A 27,393-nucleotide genomic window follows, 5' to 3' on the forward strand; every position below is an offset into this window, starting at 1 on the left:
GTAGTACAAAATAAAAGAAACCCAGTAATACTGGCAATATGTGCTTAAAGTACAAAAAATGAGAGAAAAAAGAAAACTTAAATACTATATTGTACATACAAAGGAAAAGAATAATAAAAGTATTTTAAATATCATAATATATATACATATATATATATATATACGTATATATATATATATATATATATATATATCTTACAATCAATGACACACTATGTCAGCCAAGGAGAGATAGAATACAAAGGTTTTTCATCCCAAAATGAGATCCATTTCCTTTTTAACTTTGCCATGATCCACAATGTGAGTACAAATGATTTTCACTAAGTAACAACTTTATAAAACAGTAGTACAACAGGTAATGCACATTTAAAGAAGTACCAAAATCATATTTATTTTAATGACAATAGCAAACAAATCCACTATCATTAGGATTCATATGAGTCTATAGCCACTTCCTGTGTGACATTAAAAGAAAACAAAACTTTGAACCTCATGGATACCTGTCACAAGTTCTACAGATCTAGCCAATCTTTCAACCTTGGTTGAGATATTTTTAACAGTCTATCAGTGCCATCATTCCAAAATTTGGCAAGAGAAACCAGAAAAAATCTCTGTAACACTGATGAAAACCTTTTGGGTCTAAAATTTCAACAAGAATCTAGATCCATGATGGTGAACCTATGACACACCTGTCAGCACTGACACACGTAATCATTTTCTATGGCACAAGGCTATATGCGGGATAATTGTGTGTTGGGGCCTAGGAGCCACTGTACACATACATCCATAGCTGTGGCCATGCCCCTCTCCCATCTGTGGAAGGGAGTGGCTGCTATACAAGCTGGTTGCATGGGCAAGGGGTAAGTTTTTGGAGATACACTTCAGGTTTCTGGGGTGCACGGGGGTGGCACAGGCAGTGAAATAATATCAAAACCAACAAAAGAAACAGATTGACAGATTAAGCTAGAAGAGCTTTCTTGGGCTTGAAGGGTACAAAATACCAACCTTCAATTGAAGATTTAACCAATGAAATTCAGCAACAAAAATGTCATTAATAAGCAGGCTAGTTAAAGAATTCCCCTTCACTTATCTTAGTTCATGGCACCCCAAACAAGTTAAATAATAATATAATAATAAAATAATGTATTATATATAATGATAATAAAATAATATAATAATAAAATGAATAGACCAACAAAACAAAAGACCAACAAAAGAAATCAACTGACCAAAGGTGAACAAAAAAGTCACTAAGTAGGTAAGTTAATTAATTTGTGGTTTATTAAATACAGTTATATTTTACAATTATATGTTTTTTTTTATTTAAACCACAAATATCACAAAACATTTTTTTCTCAAAGTGATTTACCACCTGAGTTATGCTCAGTTTTTTGGTGACTTTTGACACACCAAGCTCAAAACGTTGCCCATTACTGATATAGACCATTCTGGTGGAAGGATAGAGTAAGATATAAAGAGTTACAAATATTAAAACCCATACAGGAGCTACTAGGTTTCCCATGAAAATCCTTCCCACCTCCCAGATGAGATTACAACCCATTACAGGGTAACTAAGCCCCTTTTCAGGGACCTCCCTCCCTCTCGTATGAGACTGTAACAATGTAAAAGACCTGTCTCCAAAATGTCCCATTCAATTTCAATGTGGAGCCTGTGAATTTTAGATTTAGTCCACCCTGCTTAATCTTTAGAATTTTAGTAGCCAGGAATGTATACACCCCCATTTAAGGATTAAGTTTGGGGGAGGATGGTCTGTGATCTGTGTGTGCTAGCAAGTGACAAATCAGAAACAACTGACTGAGCCCCTAGGCTGTCCTAAGCCAAGTTTGGGCTACCATTGGTACATGTGAGACACAGGAAGTGAGGTAAAGAACTTCCTTTATATTTTGCATTACTTCCTGTGAGAGGGGCTTTTGTGGACGTTGGCAGTGGAACTTGACTTGGTGGAGCTTGGGTCCTCAGCCTGCTTCCCTGAATGACCATGTGGTAAGTGATAAGACTGATTCACCTTTCCCTTGACCTTTCTGAAGATACCAGCCTCCAAGGAGGCCCCTCATCTTGGAGAAGGCCTCATGGCTGGAAGCCGAGTTAGATTTAATCTTCTGGGAAGGCCCCTTGGCTGAGGCCTCTGAACTCCCCTTGCCTCAGCCCAGACCAGAGCAGAGATCTTCCCCTTTTTTCTCTCTCTCTCTCCCTCATTCTTAATTTCTTCCTTCTATTGTAAATATACCACCATAAAATTCTATTCTGATGAGTATTTCATTGGGAGTTAGAGTTTAAATCCCTGGTGACCACTAAATAATATATTCAGTCTCAATCCTAAAATTTACCCTTAACAAGTCGAGAACTAAATAGTGAAAAAGACTTCAGATGTCTCATCCATTACATTTTTAATATATGGGGAGATGGGAAAAATACAACAGTGCTATAATACTTCACTTCAATTACAAATGGACCATTACCTCTTGTTACAAACAACTCAAAGCAGGTAAATGATCAATCAGAGGCAGGGATGTTACTATATATCTGAAAATCACTTCTAAAGGCCTCTTAAAATCCACTGAGATATTTAGCTCATTAAATTCTCCAAAGGTTGTATACAAATTCTAACCAGTTTGAAGGAGTCAATATATCACCATCTATGTGATTAACATAGATTAACAATTAACAAAGGCAAAAAGGAACAAAAGGCCACTTAGGCAACATGTGACCTTGTTGTATCTGGTGGCAAACCAGCATCCATAAGGAATTATGGTTTTGCCATGGAAAAGGGTTTGTGCAAGTTGTTTGTGGACTTTTACAATGGTATTTTTTCCAGTCCAGGCATAGGGGAGGTACAAATAAAGACAATGTAACAGAACATTGTGTCAGTGTGGCCAAAGCACAGTAACTCAAAATGACTTACAGTAACAAAAGATCTTAGATTATATTAATATGTGAACTTAAAAAACAAAATTGAATTTTAAAGTAAACCCTCTGAAAATACAATAAGAGTGACAGGATACAGGCATTGAATTCAAGATTCCTTTTCTCCAATTCCAATAAATTCTTATTCACAATTCAGATAGGAAAAAAAAAAACTGAAAACAGTTAGCAATCAATAAAGCAATGTTGTCTGAAGAGGCTTAAATTTCACCTCCAGATTCTTAAAGTTCTTTTCCCTCCCTAGTATCATCATGTATTTGATTTTTTTTTTTTTGTCAGACCTCTGGGGTTCCACGTACTCACACTGGGCATAGTGTAGATGAATCCCATATTAAGTGTGTTTCAGAGACTGGGCAGGCCAAAATTGTAAGGAGGTATAGGGAGGTGAATTCCCTCCTCCCCCCTGAATCTGAGGATTACCCAAGCTAATTGAAAGGATAAGTATATGTAAGAGCAGTAGGAAGAAAAGACATCCTAAAACCAAGAGCTGTGTGAACTCAGTAAGGCTCTCTGGAAACATGATCTGTTTGAGATAAGAAGGAAACTGAGCCATGCTTAAAATCTCTACTTCCTGTCTGTAGGTGGCACTACCCTGGTATGCACTGGCTAGGAATAAGAAATTTGGAAGAATAACTTTCCTTCCCCTCCCCTCAGGGGTAAAACCAGTGGCCCCGTGATACCTCAGTTCCTGGTCAGCTTGGAAATTGGCTTGGGAAGCTGCAGCAAGCAAAGGAAAGGGGAATTTATGAATTACCATCCACACAAGCACCTCAGTTTTTCCCTTTTGGCAAGGAGCCCCAAGCTACGTCTCTTAAATGAAAGTGGGTAGGTGATCAGGGTGCCCAATGAAAAACAACAACAACAACAACAACAAAAACAGCAGGAGGGGGTCACCAGAAGCAGCAGGAACATGACTTTGCAAAATTTATCTACTCCCTATTCTTTACTCAAAGACTTTCTTAAAAAGAAAATGATGGATTCTTTTTTTCCAACTTCGTTTGTTGCCGTAAACATAAGATTAAAATTAATATATAATAACTCCAAGTATTATATTTTATAAGATTTATTAATAATCACTTGAAGTAAAGGAATAAAAAAGTAATTATCTAACATAAAAAAACCGCATGCCCAAACTCGCTTGGCCTGTTTAAAAGAACTGCTCCACCAAAGCCACATCAGGAAGAGGTTACTCAGATTGTGGACATGGGAGAAGAGAAAGAGAAGGGCAGAGTTATACACAAATTTATAGATATAACATAAGGATTTGATGTGGGGATGAAGGGAAATGGATTCTGGGAGATGAAGTCCAAGGGTATAAACTTCTGTTACACAACCTTTAATTTCTAATTAGTTGACACTAAAATAGAGTTGCTATAAATGTTTTTGTACAGTTAGGGTTTTTCTCTTATCTTTAATCTCTCTAAGATGTAGGATGATAATGGTATATATTGGCATTTCTGGGTTAAAATATATGAATGGTTTGATGGCCCTTTGGGCATAGTTAAAAATTGTTCTCCAGAATGGTTATATCAGTTTGCAGCTCTAGCATGTTATTTAAGAAGGAGACCCTGTAACAATGGTGTAATCAGATGACTAGAATTTAACACAACCTTATCTGACAGGGCTTCTCCTTTTAAGTACAGAGAGCAAAGATCGTGATGCTCTCAATCCTAGGCTAGTACAAATCTCATCTGACAGTGTTTTCAGGTAAATGAGGTTTATTCTAAGAATAACAGGAAGGGGAGGTAGGAATGTGGGTTTCAGGTGGGTCCCTAATTCTATGGTTTCTACCTTAAGATTCCCCCATCTGACTTTTATTTTTAAAGTCTCTTCTTTCCCTGACTGGACCAAGGCTACTCTGTCTTCCTGAGCTCACTAGAAAGTTCCAAGCTATCTGGCTTTTTCCTAAAGTCAACCCACACAGGATATCAAGTCTTTAGGATAAAGAAAGTTTGATATGGGAAAATGTAATGAAGAGTGATTTGGGCCCAACCCAACAAGGTATGTTCTCTCTGAGGCAACTGAGGCAGTTTGATTGGCTACTCTCTCTCAGCTTTAGTTTTCTAGGCTTTAGCAGGATGCTGGTGTTGGCAGAATGGCTCACAGGAATCAGTCCAGGGTTATCAAGAGATTTGAGCTGGCTCTAAGAGCTGACTTTCTTTCCAGAGCCCCTCTCCAACTCCCCTGGGTTAGAATTCCCTCAGCCCCTTCCTTTTCAGATTCCAAATGGGTTTGCCTCTCACTCTGCAGGTTCACAACATTCCGTGGCCCTTTTGCCTCTCTATCTGAAATTCCCCCTTTACACATTTGTATATTAACAAATTGATTTTTCTACATCCCCTCCAACATTTATCATTTTCATTTTCTGCCATATTAAATAGTCTTATGAATGTAAGGTGGTACCTCAGAGTTGTTTTAATTTGTACTTCCCTAATTAATAATAATTTTGAACTTTTTTCACATGATTAAACATAGTGTAATTTCTGCTTCTGACAATTGCCTCTTCATATCTCTGACCATTTTTAAATTGTGAAATGCCTGCCATATCTGTTGGGGGGGGGATTTGTGGAGGTCTGATTCCTTCTGCCTCTAAGCTGCCACCTTGAGTATGTCCTCTCCAAAAATTTTAAAATTTGATATAATCAAAGTCATTCAATTTATATTTTACAATGTTCTCTATCTCTTGCTTGGTCTCAAGTTCCTTTCTTTCCCACAGATATGACAGGCATGCTATTCTATGTTCAACTAATTTATTTATGATTTCATTCTTTATATTTAAGTCACTTACCCATTTTGAATTTATCTTGGTATAGGGTAGAAAATGTTGATATAAACCTAATATTGCCATGCTGTTTTTCAATTTTCCCAGTAGTTTTTGTTAAATAGTGAGTTCTTGTCTCAAAAGTTGGGATCTTTGATTTGAAAATACTAGCTTGCTGAGGTCATTTACACCTAATCTGTTCCACTGATCTCCCTTCTGTCTCTTAGCCAGTAACATATTGTTTTGATTACCACTGCTTTATACTACAGTTTAAGATATGGGGTGTATGGGGTGGGGTTTATGGGGTGGTGGGGTGCTCAGGGAGGGGTAGTATCTCTGGTATGGAGGGCTTGTCGTGCCCTCCTAGGGCAGCTCTCCAGCCTCTGACCCCCATCTGACACCCAGCTCTCACTCGTGGCTCCCAGTAGCTGCTAGCATGCGGCCCGCGGCCACACCCCAGGCAACAGCTTCGACAGGCCGGCCAAACCTTGTGAGGGTAGCCATCGGGTCATCGACCCCTGGTGAACCAGGGCTTTGCTCACCCAGCATGTGACTGCTTCGGCTGAACAGATGGAAGAAACCAATAAGAAGGTTCAACGGCTGAGAGGGCGACGCAGCAAAGCACTGTGGAGTGCTTAGGGCGTGTTGGAGCACAAAGGACAACACGAGCCATCCAATGCAGCTGAGGAAGTCTCCAGATGTAACAAGTTTTCGTGCCACTAGACTCAGGCTTCCAATGCCGAGAGAGTGGGACTGTCACTGTGCATCGACTTTTCCACTTAAATCTCTTTCACGCACAAGTATCTTTGTGCACACTCATCTATCCTAACCCTGTCCACCCTCTTCAAGACCTGCGGCGATAAGGGAGTGACAATGCAACAGGTGGAGGTGACCACTGGCAGTTGTAGTCACGATCCTGCACGTAGGCGGCCCACGGACCAGTGGTCGCTCGGCCCTGTAGGGGAGCAGGGAAGTTCGGCAGCATCCTGGGTGACTGAGCAGCCCTCTCTAGGACAGCACTGCTCACCCTAATCAAGGGAGGGGACTAGAAAAGGTGTCCCAAACATTGCCTGCCCTACAAACACCCGGTCAGCACTCCACGGCTGAAGGGTCATCCCCTTTAAGCAGTCAAAATAAAAGAAAAAATACAAAGAAACTCCTACTAGGAGCATGGAACATCAGGACATTACTTGATAGAGAGAATACCCCAAGACCTGAGAGAAGAACAGCTCTAATCGGTAAAGAACTGGCACGATAAAACATCGACATCGCAGCCTTAAGCGAAACACGCTTACCAGAAGAGGGATCACTCAGTGAACCCACCACTGGATACACCTTCTTCTGGAAAGGTAGAGCCTCAAATGAAGACAGAATCCATGGTGTTGGCCTGGCCATCAAGACCAGTTTGCTCAAACAGCTGCCAGACTTGCCTGTGGGAATCAGTGAGAGGCTCATGAAGATCTGTTTGCCTCTCAGCAAAGACCAGTATGCCACAATCATCAGCGCATATGTCCCAACACTGACCAGCACAGAGGAGACCATCTAGCAGTTCTACTCTGACCTGAGTGCCTTCCTGCACTCAATGCCCACAAATGACAAGCTGATACTACTGGGAGACTTCAATGCCTGCCTTGGCCAGGACCATGAAAGATGGAAAGGAGTGCTCAACAAAAACGGCATGGGCAAAATGAACAACGGCCTACTGCTACTCAGCAAATGCTCAGAGTTTGAACTCACCATCATGAACACTGTGTTCAGAATGGCGAACAAATATAAAACAATATGGATGCACCCAAGATTAAAACAGTGGCATCTCATTGACTACATCATTGTACACTGGCAAGACATCCAGGATGTAAAGATCACCAGAGCCATGAGAGGAGCTGAATGCTGGACAGACCACCAATTGGTTAGAGCGACTCTTCAAATGTGCATTGTGCCTCGCCATCCAAAACGCGCCCAGACAGTTCGCACATTTTACAACTTGAGTCGTCTTAGAGATCCATCTTATTTGCAAACATTCCAGTCCTGCCTGGACAACAAGCTGTCTGCCAAGGGACCACTCACTGGAAGCTCAACCGAGAAATGGAACCAATTCAGAGACGCAGTGAAGGCAACATCAAAGGCCATCCTAGGCCCCAAACAATGCAACCACCAGGACTGGTTTGACGAGAACAACACTGCTATTGAAGACCTATTGAGCAAGAAGAACAAAGCCTTTATGGAATGGCAAAATAACCCAAACTCTGCTCCTCAAAAGGACAGATTCAAGTCTCTCCAAGCCACGGTGCACCGTGAGATCAGGAAGATGCAAGACCGATGGTGGGAAAAAAAGGCAGAAGAAATCCAGTGGTTTGCTGATATGAAAAATTACAAACAATTTTTCAGTGCCCTCAAGACTGTCTATGATCCATTAAAACCCACCACCACTCCCTTGCTATTCTCTGATGGTGACACTCTCATAAAAGATAAAAAAGGCATCAGCAACAGGTGGAAAGAACACTTCAGTCAGCTTCTCAACTGACCCTCTTCAGTCGAACAAAGTGCCCTTGACCAGATCCCCCAAAGCCGCTCCATTGAACAACTTGACGTCCCTCCTTCAATAGAGGAAGTCCAAAAAGCCATTAAACAAATGAGTGCAGGCAAGGCACCCGGTAAAGACGGGATCCCAACCAAGGTGTACAAGGCCTTAAATGGAAAAGAGCTCCAGGCATTCCACATAGTGCTGACCAGCATATGGGAAGAGGAAGACATGCCCCCAGTACTCAGAGATGCCTCCATCATAGCCCTATACAAGAACAAAGGCTCACGAGCAGCCTGTGACAACTACAGAGTAATCTCACTACTCTCCACTGCTGGAAAGATCCTCGCCCATGTTATACTCAACAGAATCCTGTCATCTGTTTCAGAACAGAACCTGCCTGGATCACAATGTGGCTTCCGACCAGATCGCAGCACCATCGACCTGGTCTTCATAGTGAGGCAAATGCAGGAAAAATGCCTTGAGCAGAACCTGAGTCTCTACATTGTCTTCATAGACCTGACAAAGGCGTTCGACACAGTGAACAGGGACTCATTGTGGGTAATCCTCAGCAAGCTCGGTTGCCAAGCAAAATTCGTCAAACTGATCCAGCTCTTTCATGTAGACATGACAGGGGAAGTCCTATCTGGTGGAGAGACTTCTGATCACTTCGGCATCTCCAATGGCGTGAAACAAGGCTGTGTCCTCACTCCAGTACTATTCAACCTATTTTTCACCCAAGTATTACGACATGCTATGGTGGATCTAGACCAGGGCATCTGCATCAAATACTGACTGGATGGCTCACTATTCGACCTTCGCTGCCTGACTGCAAAAACAAAGACAACAGAGAGACTCATTCTGGAAGCTCTCTTTGCAGATGACTGTGTTCTCATGGCCCACCAAGAAAATCATCTCCAAACCATCGTGGACAGGTTCTCCACTGCAACAAAGCTGTTTGGTCTGACTCTCAGTCTCAGCAAAACAGAGGTGCTGTTCCAACCTGCACCAGGGAGGCCAACTAACCAGTCGTGCATTACAATAAACAGCACTCAGTTTTCTAACGTCAGCACTTTCAAGTACCTGGGCAGCACTATCACCAACGACGGGTCCCTAGACCACGAGATTAATGCCAGGATCCAAAAGGCCAGCCAGGCACTTGAGTGGCTGCACTGCAAAGTCCTCCAACACAAAGGTGTAAGCACTGTGATGAAGCTCAAAGTGTACAATGCAGTGGTCCTCAGATCGCTCCTGTATGGTTGTGAAACATGGACACCATACAGGAAGCACATGAAACAGCTGGAACAATTCCACCAACTCTCCCTCCGGTCAATTATGAGGATCCGATGGCAGGACCGAATCACCAACCAGGAAGTCCTTGACAGAGCCAACTCCACCAGCATCGAAGTCCTGGTCCTCAAAACCCAGCTACGATGGTCTGGACACGTCATCCACATGGACCCACAGCAAATACCAAGACAGGTATTCTATGGTGAACTGTCAGCTGGACTCAGGAAACAAGGCTGACCAAAGAAAAGGTTGAAGGATCAGATAAAGTCCAACTTGAGGTGGGCTGGCATTACACCAAAGCAACTAAAACTCTCTGCCTCTGACAGAAGCAGCTGGCGAGCCCACATTCACCATGCCGCCACAACCTTTGAAGATGAGCGACGTCGACGTCTTGCCTTTGCGCTTGAATGCCGACACCAGGCCACAACCGCACCTCCCGTAACAACTGGAGTCCCATGCCACATGTGCCACAAAATTTGCACCTCAGCCTTTGGACTCCAAAGCCACATGAAGGTACACCATTGACGAAACTGCACAAAGACAATAGTCATTCTTGATCACTGAGATACTACCACTACTATAAGATATGGGACTGCTAGGTCCCAATCCTTCAGGTTTTTTTTTTCATTATTTCCCTTGATCATGATTTTTGTTCTTCCAGATAAACTTCGTTGAAAGTTTTTTGGTAGTTTGACAGGTATGACACTGAATAAGTAGATTAATTTGAGTAGGATTGTCATTTTCATTATGTTAGCTTATTGTACCTCAGAAACTTAATGTTTACCTAATCATTTTGTTCTAGTTTTAATTGTGAGAAAAGTGTTTTGTAGTTGTGTTCATATAATACCTGTGTTTGTCATGGTAAATGGTTTTCCAATAAGATGAGGAATGAAGCAAAGATGCCCCTTATCAACACTATGATTTAATATTGTACTAGAAATGCTATCAGTTGCAATTAGAGAAGAAAAAGAAATTTAAGGGATTAAAATAGGCAATGAGGAAACAAAACTATGACTTTGCAGCTGACATGATGGTATACCTAGAGAATTCAAGAAAATCAACTAAAAAGCTCAAAGAAATAATCACACTAATAAAATTAGATCTAAATAATTAGAAAAACATCAATTGACAATGGGTAGGATGAGCTTATATAATATAAATGATAATGCAACTGAAATTAATTTACTGATTCAGTGTTATACCTATCAAAACATCAAAAAATTATTATAGAATTAGAAAAATTATTTCAAAATTCATCTGGAAGAAGAAAAGATCAAGAATATGAAGAAAACTAATGAAAAAACTATGAAGGATGGAGCCTTAGCATTAACAAATCTGAAACTATACTCTAACACAGTGATCATCAAAACAATATGATACTGGCTTAAGGTAGAAGGGTGAATCAATGGAATAGACTTGGGTTTAATGACAGTAGCAAGATATTGTTCAATAAACCCCCAAACCCAAAGATCCCAGCTTTTAGCACAAGAACCTGCTATCTGACAAAAAATGCTGGAAAAATTGGAAAACAGTATGGGAAAAATTAGATTTAGATAAACATCTTATATCCTATCCAAAAATTAATTCAGAATGTATAAATATTTTATATATAAAGAGGGAAATAATAAACAAATTAAGTTAACATATGTGAAGATTAAATTAACTCCCCTGCTCATTTTTAGATTTTTATTTTAGATTTAATCACCAGATGTGTAAACACCCCATTCACACTTGAGTGGGGGAGGACTTTGACCCATGCGTGCAATACTGGGTGATGAATCAGAATTGACTTACTTCCCCCTGGTCAGTCCTAAGCAAAGTTTTAGACTATGATTTGTCCATGTAAAGTAGAGGAAGATTCAGGAAGTGAGGCAATTAAGCCTCTTTAAAAGGAGCTATTACTTCCTGGGGTGGGTGGGTTCTGTGATTTCTTCAGAAGTTCTTTGTGCTTGGGACTTCTGAGTGCTCTCATTCTTTGCAGTTCTGAGTTTGAGTTGGAGGCTGATGAAGAATCTGCTGATTGAACCTGAGACCTTAGACTTGGTGAGACTGTCTTTGAATCTCTCCCTTTGGACTGACAAATGGTAAGTGAAAGAATTGATTCCTTTCCTGGATTTTCTGAAGAGAGTAGCCTCAGGAGAGACCTATCCTCTTGAGAAAGGCTGCCTGCATCCTCATGTCCTTGGCTACAAGGACCAAGGCCTCTCTGACTAATAACTAAACTCCCCTGCCTGTTTTTGATCCAAGGGGTCAGAGCAAAATACTTAGTGCTTTGACTAGATATCTTATCCTATCCTCTCTCTCATTTTCTTACTTCCACTCTTTCTATATTTTGTAAATAAATTGTTAAATAAAATCTCTTGGAATTAATTAAAATTCTTGGTGACCCTATTCTTTAATAATCCAGTCCAATCTTTTATAAAGAGCCCTCATATTTTCTACCTCTTACACATAGAAGAGTATACTTCTCAGGTTTATGTGAAAGAAAGAAATTTAAGACGAAGCAAAAAATAGAGAACATTACAAAATGTAAAATGAACAATTTTGATTATATTAAATTTAAAAGATTCTGTATGAACAAAACTAATGCAACCAAAAATAAAAAGGAAGCAACAAATTTTGGGGAAATGTTTTACAATAAAAACCTCTGACAGAGATCTAGTCTCTGAAATTTATAAGAATCTAAGTTAATTGTACAAAAAAAATCAAGCCATTCCCCAATTGACAAATGGTCAAGGGACAGGAATAGGCAGTTTTCAGATAAAGAAATCAAAACTATCAATAAGTATATGAAAGTCTTATTATTATCTCATAATTAGAGAAATGCAAATGAAAACTATGATGAGGTACCACCTCACCTCTAGAAGATTGGCCAATATGACAGTAAAGGAAAATAATAAATGTTGGAGGCATTGTGGCAAAATCAGGACACTAATACATTGCTGGTGGTGTTATGATTTAATCCAACCATTCTGCAAGATAATTTGGAATTATGTGCAAAGGGCTTTAAATGAATACATACTGATCTAGGCATACCACTGCTGGATTTATATTCCAAAGAGATAATAAGGAAAAATACTTGTACAAAAATATTCATAGATGCACTCTTTGTAATGGCAAAAAATTTGGAAAATGAGGGGGTGTCCCTTGATTGGGGAATGGCTGAACAAATTATTGTGATGGAATATTGTTGTGCTGTAAGGATAGATAATCTGGAGGCTCTCCACATGAGTTGGGAGAACCTTAATGAACTTATGCTGAGCTAAATGAGCAGAACCAGAAGAGCATTGTACACAGAAAGTAAAACATTGTGGAAAAATCCAATTTAATGGATTTTTCTACTAGTAGAAATGCAACAAGCCAGGACACTCCTGAAGGACTTATGTAAAATAATTCTATCCACATTGAAAAAAAGAACTATGGGAGTAGAAATGAAAAAGATCAAATGATATCACTTATCAAATGTATATATAGGTATGTGAATTAGGGTTTAGACTTTAAAAGATTATAGCAAAAATGAATAATATAGAAACAGGTATCAAGTGATAATATTTGTACAACCCAGTGGAATTGTTTGTCAGCTCTGGGAGGGGGGGAGGGAAGAAGGAAGGGAAAAAAATAAGTCATGTAAACATGGAAAAATATTTTTTTAATTAAATTTTAAAAATTAAAAAAAGAGAAAGGTAAAATAAAGTCATTGTTTTTCAGTAGAAAACTTACTCTGGAAATCTTCTATTACCTTTATTACATTCCTTAAGAAAACAAATAAATTTTTTGTCTTAAATATGTATTAAATTATAATCAATATATGCATCCAAGAGAAACAGATGGTCACCTTAGTTGTGTTCAAAAAGCAGTCTCATTCTTTTCCCCCTATCTAATAATCCTCCCATCTCCCCAAGAAGAAAGGTAATATGTGGGTTTTATATATAACACACATTTCACTGTTTTTCTTCTGCAAAGATTACTTAAATTAGTAAAAATTCTTGGAGGAAATAAGATGAAGAATGGTGTGTTTTAATCTAGATTCTAATTTATCAGAATATTAGAAATTAAGTCTTCTTATATTAGTTTAGAGATAAGAAGTAGAGAAGCTAACTTGAGAAAGAGTTGGAGTTTGAAACAGATCTGAGGCAGAATGGCAGTTTCAAATGTTGACTGTGTGGAGCAGGTGAAATGGTTTTTCTATGGCAGTTACTCTCTCTGGGTGTGGCTGTTACTCTGAGGTAGTTGGAAGTTGTCACCCACCATTTTTTTTTATTCCCTCTCCTCATTGTCTGAATGTAGAAGGAAAAGAGCTAAAAAAGCCTGAAGGAGCTCAGTGATTTCCTTTTCCAACTTGGGAATCACTAGTGACTATCTACTGCTGTTTCATTGATTGTTTAATGTCTGAGAAGACCAAAGAAAGACTTGATCTTTCATTTGAACTCTGAGTCAGCTAAGGCTCAGAGTCCTAACTTGGTTCTTGCTGAGACTCAGCCAGCTGGTCTTTATTATTTTTTAACTTGGACACAAAGTTAAGAATTATATACTTCTTATAAGGATAACAGTGTTAGTTTATTGTAGAATCGGGAAAATTTGGTTAGTCAGATGAGGAAGGATCAGTTTAGCCTGTGGAAACAGGAATAAAGGTTACTTGTGGAACCAGGAAGTTTTATTTGGGTGGATTTAGAATCCCTTATAGTTAGAAATCATTTTATATCCTTATATTATCAATAAATAGTTTATTTTTGTATAACAAGGATCTCCTTAGCATCCTTGTGCTTGTCCCTGAAGAGAACTTCACTTATGAACTTCACTTCACTTATATAAACTGAAGATACTTTGTAAGCACAGCAAGCAGAGTATCTAATTAGTTTATATCCATAATCAATTCATTCACCCAATTTTTTATAGATTTTTTAATAGATTCCTGTTCCTTCTAATAGTGATAGATATCTATTTTTTTCAAGAGGCTCTTGGAGTTCTCCTGGATCCTTGTTGTATAAATAATTATTTTTCACAGTTGATCATCTTACATTATTGCTACTACTCTGTAGAACATTTTCCTGATTCTGCTCACTTCACTTTGCATTACTTGGTATGTCTTTCTAATTTGGGGGCAAGTTTATTTTGTTGATCATTTCTAATGTCTCAACTCTTACATATTATTCAGGCAAGATTTTAATCCCTCCTACTTTTTGAATAGACTTCTGTATTTGAAAAAAAATTCCACAGAGCTTCAGATTCTTTTAAATTAATAATCATTAATTTAAAGTATTAAAAAATAATTATAATGAGATTAGTAACCTAATAATAAAATAAGGGAAAAAACACATAGAACAAGCTAAGAAAAAAATTAACATGCTTGGGTAAACAGGTCAGTGTATGTGTGTGTATGGGTGTGTGTGGGTGTGTGTGTGTGTGTCTGTGTGTGTGTGTGTGTGTTTGTGTGTATGTATGTGTGATTTTTTGTTAAGGAGCTTTGGGAAGAGAGGAAGAGCCATAGTAACTGTTCAATCCAACCTGCTCATCAAAGATTTTCTTCTTTTAGCTTAATAGATTCCAAGATTTCTTTGATGTGGGTGCTCCCTCCAGTGGTAGAAGACAAGAAAGTGACTATCCTGATTTTTAGAAAAGAGCTATTTTGATTTTTAAAAGAGAAGAAAGGGGGAATTCTGGGAACCTGGAGAAGTGTGATAGTATAGTGAACAGATTATTAGATTCAGTTCAAAATATTAGACTTAGTTTAAATGCCACCTTCTATGTATAGTAGCTATGAGTCCATGAGCCAGTTACTAATCATTTTTAAAGTTCATTTCCTCTTTTATAAAATAGGGATAATAGTATCTATAGCATCTCCTTACCTCACAGTGTTTTGTACCAAGGAAATAAAATATGCACTTATATGTTACAGTACAAAGAGTGCAATTATTCAAATGTATTATCTCAGATTTTTTAATGAAATTTCCATTTGAATGTAAAATGAAGCAAGTATACTCAAAAGTCTTAGAAGTACTGGCTAGTTCTCTCAGGTCTATAGACTTTTACAAATGCTTTAAAAACTTACAAAAAACTTATTTATACAGACATATATAAACCTAATATATAAAATATAAGCACATACATATTTCCCTACAGATGTGTATATATATGACTATCAGAAATATATACATTTATATATGCAAACATATGTATATACACAAATATATAACAATATGTATATTTATATACATAAAGACACACACATATGTATATATAACTTTATACATACAATGTATATGAGAGTGAGAGAGACAGAGATCATAGATGATCAAAAAGCTGTGATGTGTGTCCAAGTCCTTTCTATACATGATAGCTTTATGAATATATAAGTAGAGGAAATTCAGTTGAACTTCATAGGATCTAGGCATTGCTCTATGTCTATAGTTAGTCAGTTTGTGAGCTATAGCAAGGGAGTAATTTTCTAGATGATAATCTTACCCAGTGTAAAAAAAAAAAAGATTAATAGCGATGACTACATTTATAAACCATTATGTTGTACACAAGGAGTGTGATATCTACAATTCAATGTTAATTGTCATAGAAATAGAAGGGACCTCATAAGCTCTTCATGTCAACTCCACTATATTTACACCTGAGGAAACTAAGTTACAATGAGGTCAAGAGACTTGTCCAAGATCAAAAAGGTGATAAGCATCAAATCTTGGATTGTGGAAAGAGAATAAAATGTATGAGATTCCTACTATGTGTCAGGCATTGTGCAAAGTATTAGATAAGATCTCATCTGATTATTTTTTTTAAAAACCCTTAACTTCTGTCTTAGAATCAATATTATGTATTGGTTCCAAGGAGAAGAGCAGTAAGGGCTAGGTAATGAGGGTTAAGTGATATGCACAGTGTCATACAGCTAGGAAATGTCTGAAGACAGATTTGAACCTAGGACCTCTCTTCTCTAGGCCTGACTCTCAATTCACTGAGCCATCCAGATGCCCCTACCTCATTTGATTCTCACTGAAAAGTTAGAAGGCATTATTATTTTCATTTTACATTTCAATAAATTGAGGCAGAGAATACTAAAGTTGCCTGACTAGGATCACACAACTAAGAAATATTTAAGGCTGGATTTTAACTCAAGACTTCCTGAATCCAGGCCTAACACTCTACCTACTATGACATTTAGCTGCTTCAAAGATATGTTGAAGGTCTTCTAACTCCAGAGCTGTAGCTCTTTCCATTCTACTACAAGTCCTTGCTTTGATTTCTAAATGGGCAAAAAGGAACTCTCTCAGCTGAAAGCAATATGACAATTAACCTGTCTCTTTGGGAGGGCTGTTCCTATTCTCATCTTTCCTCATTGAACATTCTTCTGTTGTTCTTTAACTGTTATTGGGTACTATTCTGATTACTACCTGAATAATCTATGTTTTCATTTATTGAACATGAGTCCATCTTTACTTTTTGGAACTCTGTTAATTGATCAAGATGGTTTTTTGTGTCAGAATGAAATTGATATTCTTAGCACCCCTAAGAAAGGCTCTTGGGTCAAAGGACCTGAGATAAAATCTTGTCTCTGTTACTACTTATGTGACTTTGGGCAAGTTTCTTATCAATTTGGATCTCATGTTATTCTTCTCTACAATGAAGAAGTTGGACTTGATGGTATCCGAGATGAATTCCAGCTCCAGATGTATGGTGCTATGTATTTGTTGCCCCAATATGCAAAAGCTAAGAAGTCAAAATAGGTTTATTAAGAAAAAATACCTCAAAAATGTACTAATTTCCTGTCTCTCTAGTAAATCAGAGAAATTTTATAGACAGGTCCATATTTTTCTCTCTCTTTCTTCCTTTTTTTTTTTTTTACCAAAGGACAAAAGGATTCTTATGCATGATGAATTCTATACAGAATTTGACATTATTGGCTATTCCATTCCTCCCAAATTCTTTTTCCTTCTCTTGGTTTCAGAGACACAACATGCTTCTAGTTCTCTTCTAATATACATAACTACTGTTTCTTGGTTAGTTCATTATCTTCTTTCCACTTGATTGTGGTGTATGTCCCTCAGAATTGTCTCTTTTGTGTTCTCTATACATGCCCAGTTAATTCAAGTAAACAACAGAAGTGTTGGACTCGGCATGAGGAAAATCAAAATTCAAATCCTGCCTCAGACACTTTCTGGCTATGTATGAATTACTTAGCCTTTTTGGTTTCAATTAACCAGTCTTTAAAATGAGGTCATTAGATGAAACAACCTTTAATATTTCCTGTTCCTCTAAACTACTATTCTATTATCCTATTATATTAATATCATGTGCAATACATTATTTTAGGCTCTCAGGTTGCAAAAAAAAAAAAAAAAAGAGCTTACTTTTCCTCCAGCACCTCACATAAGCATCTCTACATATGTACTCTATAAATCTTGAGTTGCACCTCTATCACCAAATTGTCTTCCAAGCACCAGATCCACATGTACAATTACTTAAAACATACTTTCCCTGTATGTATCCTCAAATGAGTTCAAATCTTTGCTTTGTTGACTTAACTTTTCTAGGTTCCATTTAGTAAATAAGGGTATTGGATAAGATGACCTTAAAATTCTTTCAAGCCCAAAAAGCATAGAGCTATGTAAATTCATTATAAAATTTTTACCTTTGAAACTATTGTTTGCTTCAGACGTTGCTACTTTTCACAGGGTACAATATTTAATTGAGTGTTCCATTTTCAAAATTACATTATGATCTTCAACTTTAACTTTTTTCTACCTTTTACAATATCACTCATATCTTATCAATCCCATTATTTCTATAGGCACAATATATTTCACATTTGTTTATGCTCTCTGTTTGTACTGTTACAGTTAAATGCCCTATTGCTTATCTGCCTATATTATTGTTATAACCTGGTAACATATTCTCAAGCCTCCATTTACTGCCTTCTCAATCATTCTATATTATGGTTATTAAATCATTTTTATAATGTTGAAATCTAATTATTCCTCACTCTGTTAAATGATATTGTGAGAAGCAAATTTGTATTTTGATTTGATCAGTCAGAAATTTATACTTTCCTTATACTTCCCTTTACTTTCCTTATACTTCCCTTCCATTTGTTTTGAATTTGGATCAATCAGCAACTAGGGAATTGATTACATAGGCACTGCCCCCTTTGGTGGTACCAGGCTAATTGAGGAAATTTGGTTCCTTGCAAGTGATGTAGGAGAGCTAGTGAGTGAAGGGAATGGAAAATATTGTGAGATCAGGCAGGAAGTGTGTGTGTGTGTGTGTGTGTGTGTGTGTGTGTGTGTGTATAGGGGGGTATTTCTGAGCCTGAGATTTGGAGACAGGCTCTGGATTGTTAGGCTTTAGGTTGAGATTCCTCTCTAAACAAATTCAAATAATGCTTCAAAATGAATTCTGAAGTGGTAGAAAGAACAAAAGAATGGCATAAAACAACTTCCTATGCCATAACAACTGAGAAAGTCTGAAAAAAAGACCTGTTTCACTGGACTAAAACTAGAGTTTAGTACAGCAAAGGTCATCTCCCAGAAAATTATAAGTAGGTTCTGGAGACAACTGAATCAGCTGTGGAAAGATTTCCAGAACTTTCAGCCTTGTTATAAGGAAGAGAGGGTTAGAGTAAGTTTGCAGAAACATGAAACTAACAGGGAAAGAATTCTAGGATGCACAAGTAAGGGAGAGGCAGTTAACTGAGGTTTATGGCTCTTTCTCTGGTTTGAACTGGAGGGACAAACTGATTTTTCCTTCATGGCTGATACTACCCTATACTACTCTGAATTCTCTATTCTTTCTTACTCTCCAGCTGCCCTGCTGCCCTGCTTACTTTGCTGTTTTGTCTACTGCAATTCCTGGTGATACTGAACCATTTGGCATCTGAATGTGAGACTAGACCTTGGGTCTTTTGGACCTAGGACCTTCCCTGGCTCCTATAAGGCTTACATAGATCCTTTCCTTAAAACCAGCTAAGGGGGGTTTAGTTTAGCTTCCAAATAACAGGGCCTGGTGATCATAAGCAGTTAGGAGAGGATTAGTGTAGGAAAAATCACTCTAAAGAAATCTCTGTGAAGAGATATCAGATTCTGAAGTATTAGTTAGATTAAATTAGCTTTAGCTTATCCCATGCCCTTCTACCTTCTTTCTTTTATTAAACCTACTTCCCATTTTACTGAATGATTTGTGGTCATCTTAGAGTCAGGCTCTGCCTGCACTGGGCTCTGTTGACCTTGCAAAACCTGTTATTTTCTGATACTTGCCCAAATTTATCTATCTTGTCCCATCCCCTAAATCACCCTCCTAAGATAGTAGGGTGGTTAGCACCTGTTGAGAAGGTGATTATGGGGGCTAAAATCTCAAAAATGGATGGATACTTTCATTGCCCATATGAAGTTCCATATCATGGTAACAGAACTAGGAAAAGTAGGACATCATAAAATGTAGGTAGAGGGGAGTGAAGACCCTGGAAACAGTTCCAGGGTGGAAAAGAATTCTTTAGTGGCTTCCTGAAGCATTTTTTTTTTACTTGGCTAGGTGGCTCTTGAATTTAGCTATTATATTCCTGGAAGTTGTCATTTGAGGATTTCTTTCTGGAAGTGATCTGTAAATTCATTTCCATTTCCATTTTTTTCTTGTTTGAGGATCTCCAGGAATTATCTTTAATAATTTCCTGTAATTTGATGTACACATTTTTTTCTTGATCATTGCTTTCCTGTAGTCCAATAATTCTCAAATTGTCTCTCCTAGATCTATTTTCTAGATCAGTTGTTTTATCAATAAAATATTTCATGTTTTCCTCTCTATTTTTTTTTTTATTCCTTCGATTCTGCTTCATTGTTACTTGATTTCTCATAGAATAATTAGTCTCTATATGGTCAATTCTGATTTTTAATGCCTGGTTTTCCTCTGTCAGTTTTTGTTTGTCCTTTTTCAGTTGACCTATTTCTTCTTTCATTACTTTCATTTCTCTTTCCTACTATTACTTTGCTTCTCCTAATTGGTTTTTGAAGTCCTTTTTGAGTTCATCCAAAATCTGTGTCCAATCTATATTTTTCTTTTGGACTTTATATGTGTTTCCTTTGCTTTCATTGTTCCCTTCTGTGTCTGTACCTTGCTTTTTGTCTTTATAAAATTCTTTAGTGTTAGATAATTTTTTGTTGTTTGCTCATTTTCCCTCTGTAATTATAGGTTGGCTTGGGGGAATGATGTGATGGTATGTGGGCTGAGAACTCTGAGATCCCCCTCCCTCTGCAGATTTAATTGACCCTTGAGATGCTAATAGCTTAAAGACTTGCCTCAGGCTTAGATGTAAGATTTTTTATCTCACTCTGACCTTGATCAGGACAGGAGCTATATACTTGATCCAATCAGCACACTCCTATTGTCCTGTTTTGGATCTCTGTCCTGAGCTTTAGGCAAAAATTGATACTTAGTACTTAGTGCTATCAACCACCTCAAAGTGTGAACTAAGTGCTTATCTCAAGCCATGACTAGAATTCCTTGGGCAGGGGCTCTGGACTTCTCCACAGGTTTTAAATTTCAGGGGGTATGGGTTGGTTTGTACCACCATTTGCATAGGCAGGATCTCAGGATCTATATTTTGGCTTGGTCATAGGTTCCCAAACCTGTGTCAGCAGGTGTGGGGTGTGATTTGTTTTTCCCTCCTTGCTACAGCTTCTTGTTGTCTCTTCCCTCCTCTCACCCCAGTGCCCCAGATGTTCTTTGCCTACCTTTTGTGTTTTTCTTTTCTTGAAAATTGTTTCACTCTATCTCCTTGTTGGTTCTCTCACTCCTATATTCATTTTGTGCTGATATCTTAATCTTGGTTGGAAAGGATTCTCATAGTGGCATGGAGCATCTCTAGATTACTCAGCCATCTTAGCTCCACACCCTCAAAATGTTTTATAACAAAGCAACAATCAAAACAATCTGGTACTGCCTAAGAAATAGAGTGGAGGATCAAACTAAAGAGATACTCTTCAGTGGGGCATGGCTGAAAAAGTTGCGTCATAAGAAATAACAAATGAGATGATCACAAACAAACTCTTCAAAATTATTTCCATGAGGAGGTGGGGTCAAGATGGCCACATAGAAGAAGCAGAAGTTCAGACCTCTGAAAACCCTCCCTTACTGATCTTAAATGGGATGCTCCTAAGGGACTGAAAATCAAACCAAACAACAAGACAGAGTCAAGGAACTCTCCTGCAGGACTTAATTCAAAGGTACGCCCCCCTCAAATGCCAGAACCTGAGAACACTCGGGTTTAAGGAGAAGGTAGAAGAAAGGTCCCTGGACCCAATCCCCCTCACCTAAACCTCTGGGCCTCCAGTGGCAGCGGGAAAATCTGGGTGGACAAAGGAGATGATCTGGAGGGTGTACCTTGTGGGCAGGGCAGTGCCAAGTTCAGAAAATTGAGCACAGACAGCGGGGAAGGAGATAGAGAAGGAGCATAGAGCTGGCAGCCTGGTCAGAGCCATGGAGATCTTCCATACTGCTCCATACTTCTAGGAGGTTTTTGGTCTCAGAGCACACCTAGACCAACCCAGCTGAACTTAATCCCATCAAAAGACTTCAGAGGTCATGGAAGCCTAGGCTGCAACACTGACTGCTGGACTTTATCCTACCAAAAGCCTCCAGGTAACAGGGAAGGACAAACTCCAACACTCCTACCACAGAGACTGCACTGAGAGATCTGACAAAGCTCCCAGAGGGGACACTGACAGAAAGCCCCAAACCAAAAAAATGAGAGGAGCAAGAGCACAGACAAATACAGGGAGCAAAGAAGGGGGAAATATGAGCAAACAACAGAAAGAGAAGAAAGAAATTAAAATTGACAGTTTCTGCACAGGCAATGAACCAAGAACAAACAATACACAGGAGGATGCAAGTAATAAAACAGAAATCCCAGCGAACTGGACACAGGCTTTGGAAGAACTCAAAATGCAATTCAAAACACAACTAAAAGAGTCTGACAAGAATTTAAAAACTAATATAAGTCATCTGGAAACATAAAATAGTGTTTTGAAAGCCAAAATCAACCAGCTTAAAAATGAGGCCAAGGAGGTAAAAGAGGAGGCAAAGAAGCTGAAAGATGAGGTAAAGAAGATGAAATATGAGGCAAAGGAGATGAGAGGTGAGGTAAAAAGAATGAAAGATAACCTCCAACAAAAATCAGACCAGAAGGAGAAGGATGACCAAAAAGCCAGGGATGAAATTCTGTCTTTAAGAGCCAGAATGCAACAACTAGAATCAACTGACCTCACAAGGCAGCAAGGCACTGTAAAACAAAACCAAAAGAATGAAAAAATTGAAGAAAATATGAGATATCTCATTCACCAAACAGATGATTTAGAAAATAATTCAAGGAGAAACAATTTAAGAATCATCAGTCTACCAGAAGACCATGACAAAAGAAAAAGCCTGGACATAATAGAAGAGGAAATTATTCAGGAAAACTTCCCTGATATTCTAGAACAAAGGGGAAAAGTGGAGATTGAAAGAATCCACAGATCACCTCCTGTTCTTATTCCCCAACTGACAGCACCCATAAATGTTATAGCCAAACTCAAGAACTATCAGACCCAAGAAAAGATATTACAAGCTGCCAAGAAAAAGTCATTCAGATACCATGGAACCACAGTGAGGATAACAAGGGATCTGGCTGCATCCACACTGAAGGACCAAAAAGCATGGGATATGATATCCCAGAAAGCAAGGGAACTAGGTCTAGAACCAAGAATCAACTACCCAGCAAAACTATATTCTTACAGGGGAAAGTATGGAAATATAACAAAATAGAAGAATTCCAAGAATTTGTAAAGAAAAGACCAGACCTGAACAGAAAATTTGATGCCCAAGCACAGAACTCAAGAGAATCATCAAAAGATAATTAAAAAAGAGGGGAAAAAAAAAACCAAAACAAACAAAAAACCCTTTTTTAAATGAATTATTTAATTTAATTTGATGAATGAAATGGTGTCAGTTAGATCAGTATGAAATCCAGATGTAAATTTTTTAAACATTATTTTATTTGGTCATTTTCAAACATTCCTTGGACACAAAGATAATTTTCTTTTCCTCCCCCCATCCAACCACCCCTCCCATAGTTGACACGCGATTTCACTGCGTATCATATGTGTCCTTGATTCAAACCCATTTCCAAGTTGTTGGTATTTGCATTAGGGTGTTCATTTAGAGTCTTTCCTCAATCATGTCCCCTAAACCCCTATAGGCAAGCAGTTGCTTTCCATTGGTGTTTTTACTCCCACAATTTGTCTTCTGCTTGTGGATAGTGATTTTTTTTCTGCTAGAACCCTGCAGAATGTTCAGGGAAATTGTATTTACATTAATGGAGAAGTCCATTACTTTCGATTGTACCACAGTGATTCAGTCACAGTGCAATGTTTTCCTGGTTCTGCTCCTTTTGTTCTGCATCACTTCCTGGAGGTTATTCCAGTCCCCATGGAATTCCTCCACTTTATTATTCATTTTAGCACAATAGTATTCCATCATCAACATATACCAAAATTTGTTCAGCCATTTCCCAATTGAAGGGCATCCCCTCATTTTACAATTGTTGGCCACCACAAAGAGCACAGCTATAAATATTCTTGTACATGCCTTTTTCCATATTATTTCTTTAGGGGTACAAAACCTGCAGTGTTATGGCTGGATATAAGGCAAACAGTCTTTTATTGACCCTTGGGCATAGTTCCAAATTGCCCTCCAGAATGGTTGGATCAATTCACAACTCCACCAGCAATAAATTAATGTCACGACTTTGCCACATCCACTCGAGCATTCATTACTTTCCTTTGCTGTCATGTTAGCCAATCTCCTAGGTGTGAGGTGATACCTCAGAGTTGTTTTGATTTGCATCTCTCTGATTATAAGTGATTTAGAGCACTTTTTGATGTGCTTATTAATAGTTATGATTACATTGACTGAAATCTGCCTGTTCATGTCCCTTGCCCATTTATCAATTTGAAAATGGCTTGATATTTTGTACAATTGACGTAGCTCTTTATAAATTTGAGTAATTAACCTTTGTCAGAGGTTTTTTTTTATGAAAATTTTCCCCAATTTGTTGCTTCCCTTCTCATTTTGGTTTCTTTGGTTTTGTTTGTACAAACACTTTTTAATTTGATGTAATCAACATTGTTTATTTTACATTTTGTGACTCTATGTCTTGCTTGGTTTTAAAGTCTTTCCCTTCCCACAGGTCAGATCTTTCCCTTCCCACAGGTCATATATGTATACTATTCTGTTTTCCCCCAATTTACTTATAGTTTCCTTATTTATGTTCAAGTCATTCACACATTCTGAGTTTATCTTGGCGTACGGTGTGAGGTATTGATCCAAACCTAATCTCTCTCACACTGTCTTCCAGTTTTCCCATAAGTTTTTGTCAAATACTGGTTTTTTGTCCTAGAAGGTGGGGTCTTTGGGTTTGTCATATACTGTCTTGCTGAGATCACTTACTCCATGTCTATTCTACTGATCCTCCTTTCTGTCTCTTAGCCAGTACCAAATTGTTTTGATGACCATTGCTTTATAATAGAGTTTGAGATCTCGGACTGCAAGGCCACCTTCCTTTGTTTTTGTTTTTTTTTCATTATTTCACTGGATATCCTTGATATTTTGTTATTCCAAATGAACTCCATTTTATGGTTTTTCTAAATCAGAAAAAAAAAAACTTTTCAATGGGTATAGCACTAAATAGATAAATAAGTCTGGATAGGATGGTCATTTTTATTATATTGACTCATCCTACCCATGAGTAGTTAATGTTTTTGCAGTTGCTGAAGTCTAGTTTTAGTTATGTGGAAGGTGTTTTCTAGTTGTGTTCATATAGTTCCTGTCTTTGTCTCAGAAGATAGATTCCTAAGTATTTTATTTTGTCTAAGGTGATTTTGAATGGGATTTCTCTTTTTAGTTCTTGCTGCTGAGCTGTTTTGGAAATATGTAGAAATGCTAATTACTTATGCGGGTTTATTTTGTATCCTGCAACTTTGCTAAAGTTGTTGATTATTTCTACTAGCTTTTTGGTTGATTCTCTAGGATTCTTTAAGTAGACCATGATATCATCTGCAAAGAGTGATCACTTGGTCTCCTCCTTGCCTATTTTAATTCCTTCAATTTCTTTTTCTTTTTGAATTGCTGCTACTAGTGTTTCTAGTACAATGTTAAATAATAGAGGTGATAATGGGCATCCTTGTTTCACTTCTGATCTTATTGGGAATGCATCTAGTTTATCCTCATTGCAGATTATGTTAGCTGATGGTTTTAGATATATACTGTTATTATTTTTAGGAAGGACCCTTCTATTCCTATGCTTTCTAGTGCTTTTAATAGGAATAGATGTTGTATTTTATGAAAGGCTTTTTCTGCATCTATTGAGATAATCATGTGATTTTTGTTGGTTTTGCTTGTTGATATTCTCAATTATGTGGATGGTTTTCCTTATATTGAACCAGCCCTGCATTTCTGGTATAAATCCTACTCGATCATAGTGAATGAAAGTCCTGATCACTTGCTGGAGTTTTTTTGCTAGTATCCTATTTAAGATTTTTGCATCTATATTCATTAGGGAGATTGGTCTATAGTTTTCTTTCTCCATTTTTTACCTGCCTGGCTTTGGAATCAGTATCATGTTTGTGTCATAAAAGGAATTTGGTAGAACTCCCTTTTTGCTTATTATGTCAAATAGTTTCTATAGTATTGGGGTTAGTTGTTCTTTGAATGTTTGATAGAATTCACTTTAGAATCCACCAGGCCCTGGGGATTTCTTCTTAGGGAGTTCTTTGATGGTCTGTAGGATTTCTTTTTCTGATATGGGATTATTTAAGAATTCTATTTCTTCTTCTATTAGTCTAGGCAATTTTTATTTTTGTAAATATTCATCCATATTACCTAGATTGGTATATTTATTGCCATATAGTGATTGCCCTAATTTCCTCTTCATTGGAGGTAAGGTCCCCCTTTTCATCTTTGATGCTTTTAATTTGCCTTTCTTCTATCCTTTTTTAAAAATTAGATTGACTAGTAATTTGTCTATTTTGTTTGTTTTTTCAAAGTATCAGCTTTTAGTCTTATTTATTAGTTCAATAGTTCTATGTGTATCTTTGTGTGAGAAAGATTATTCTATTTATTTTATTTTTTCTATTTCTTGAAGCATATATTAGTACCATCAATGATTCCCCCTCCCTTTTTCTTTCTTTCACCCCATTGAACATATCATCCTGATGCCCCAATCATTCCCTATGAGTGATTCTTCTAACTACTCTAATGATTCATACAGTTTTTGAGAGTTATACTTTATATTTTCCCCACATATTAATATATATAATTTGATATAAATGTAGTCCTTATAGAAGAGAGTTTGAATAAAAGAAAAAGATAGCATTTTTCTCCTTTTCCCATTCTTTCATAGTTACCTTTTCATGTTTATCTTGCTCTTTGTGTTTGGATATCAAACTTTCTACTGAATTCTGGTATATTCTTTGCAAATAAGTGGAAATCTTCTATTTTGTTGAATGCTCATACTTTCCCCTGGAAGTATATAATCTATTTTGATGGGTAACTGCTTCTTGGTTGGAGACCCATTTCTCTTGCCTTTCTGAATATCATGCCCCATGCTTTGCAGTCTCTTACTGTGTTTACTTCTAGGTCATGTTCACACATGTCCTTATGGGGGCTCCTCTATATCTGAAGTTCCTCTTGCATTCTTGTAAAATTTTTTCCTTAGTTTGGAAGCTCTTGAATTTGGTGATTACATTCCTGGGGTTTGTCTTTTGGGGATTTAGTATAGAGGGTGTCCTATGAACCCTTTCTATTTCTATTTTCCCCCTTGCTCAAGAACATTAAGGAAATTTTCCTCAATAATTTC

The 27,393-nt window shown here is 37.7% G+C and overlaps 1 pseudogene; it reads left to right on the forward strand.

The window, feature by feature from the left end:
• Positions 1-735: 735 nt before the first annotated feature.
• Positions 736-27,393, forward strand: part of LOC100618812 (ruvB-like 1) — a 59,014-nt pseudogene continuing 32,356 nt past the window's right edge.

Source organism: Monodelphis domestica, chromosome 3, assembly GCF_027887165.1.
Source record: "Monodelphis domestica isolate mMonDom1 chromosome 3, mMonDom1.pri, whole genome shotgun sequence".
NCBI classification, from domain to species: domain Eukaryota; kingdom Metazoa; phylum Chordata; class Mammalia; order Didelphimorphia; family Didelphidae; genus Monodelphis; species Monodelphis domestica.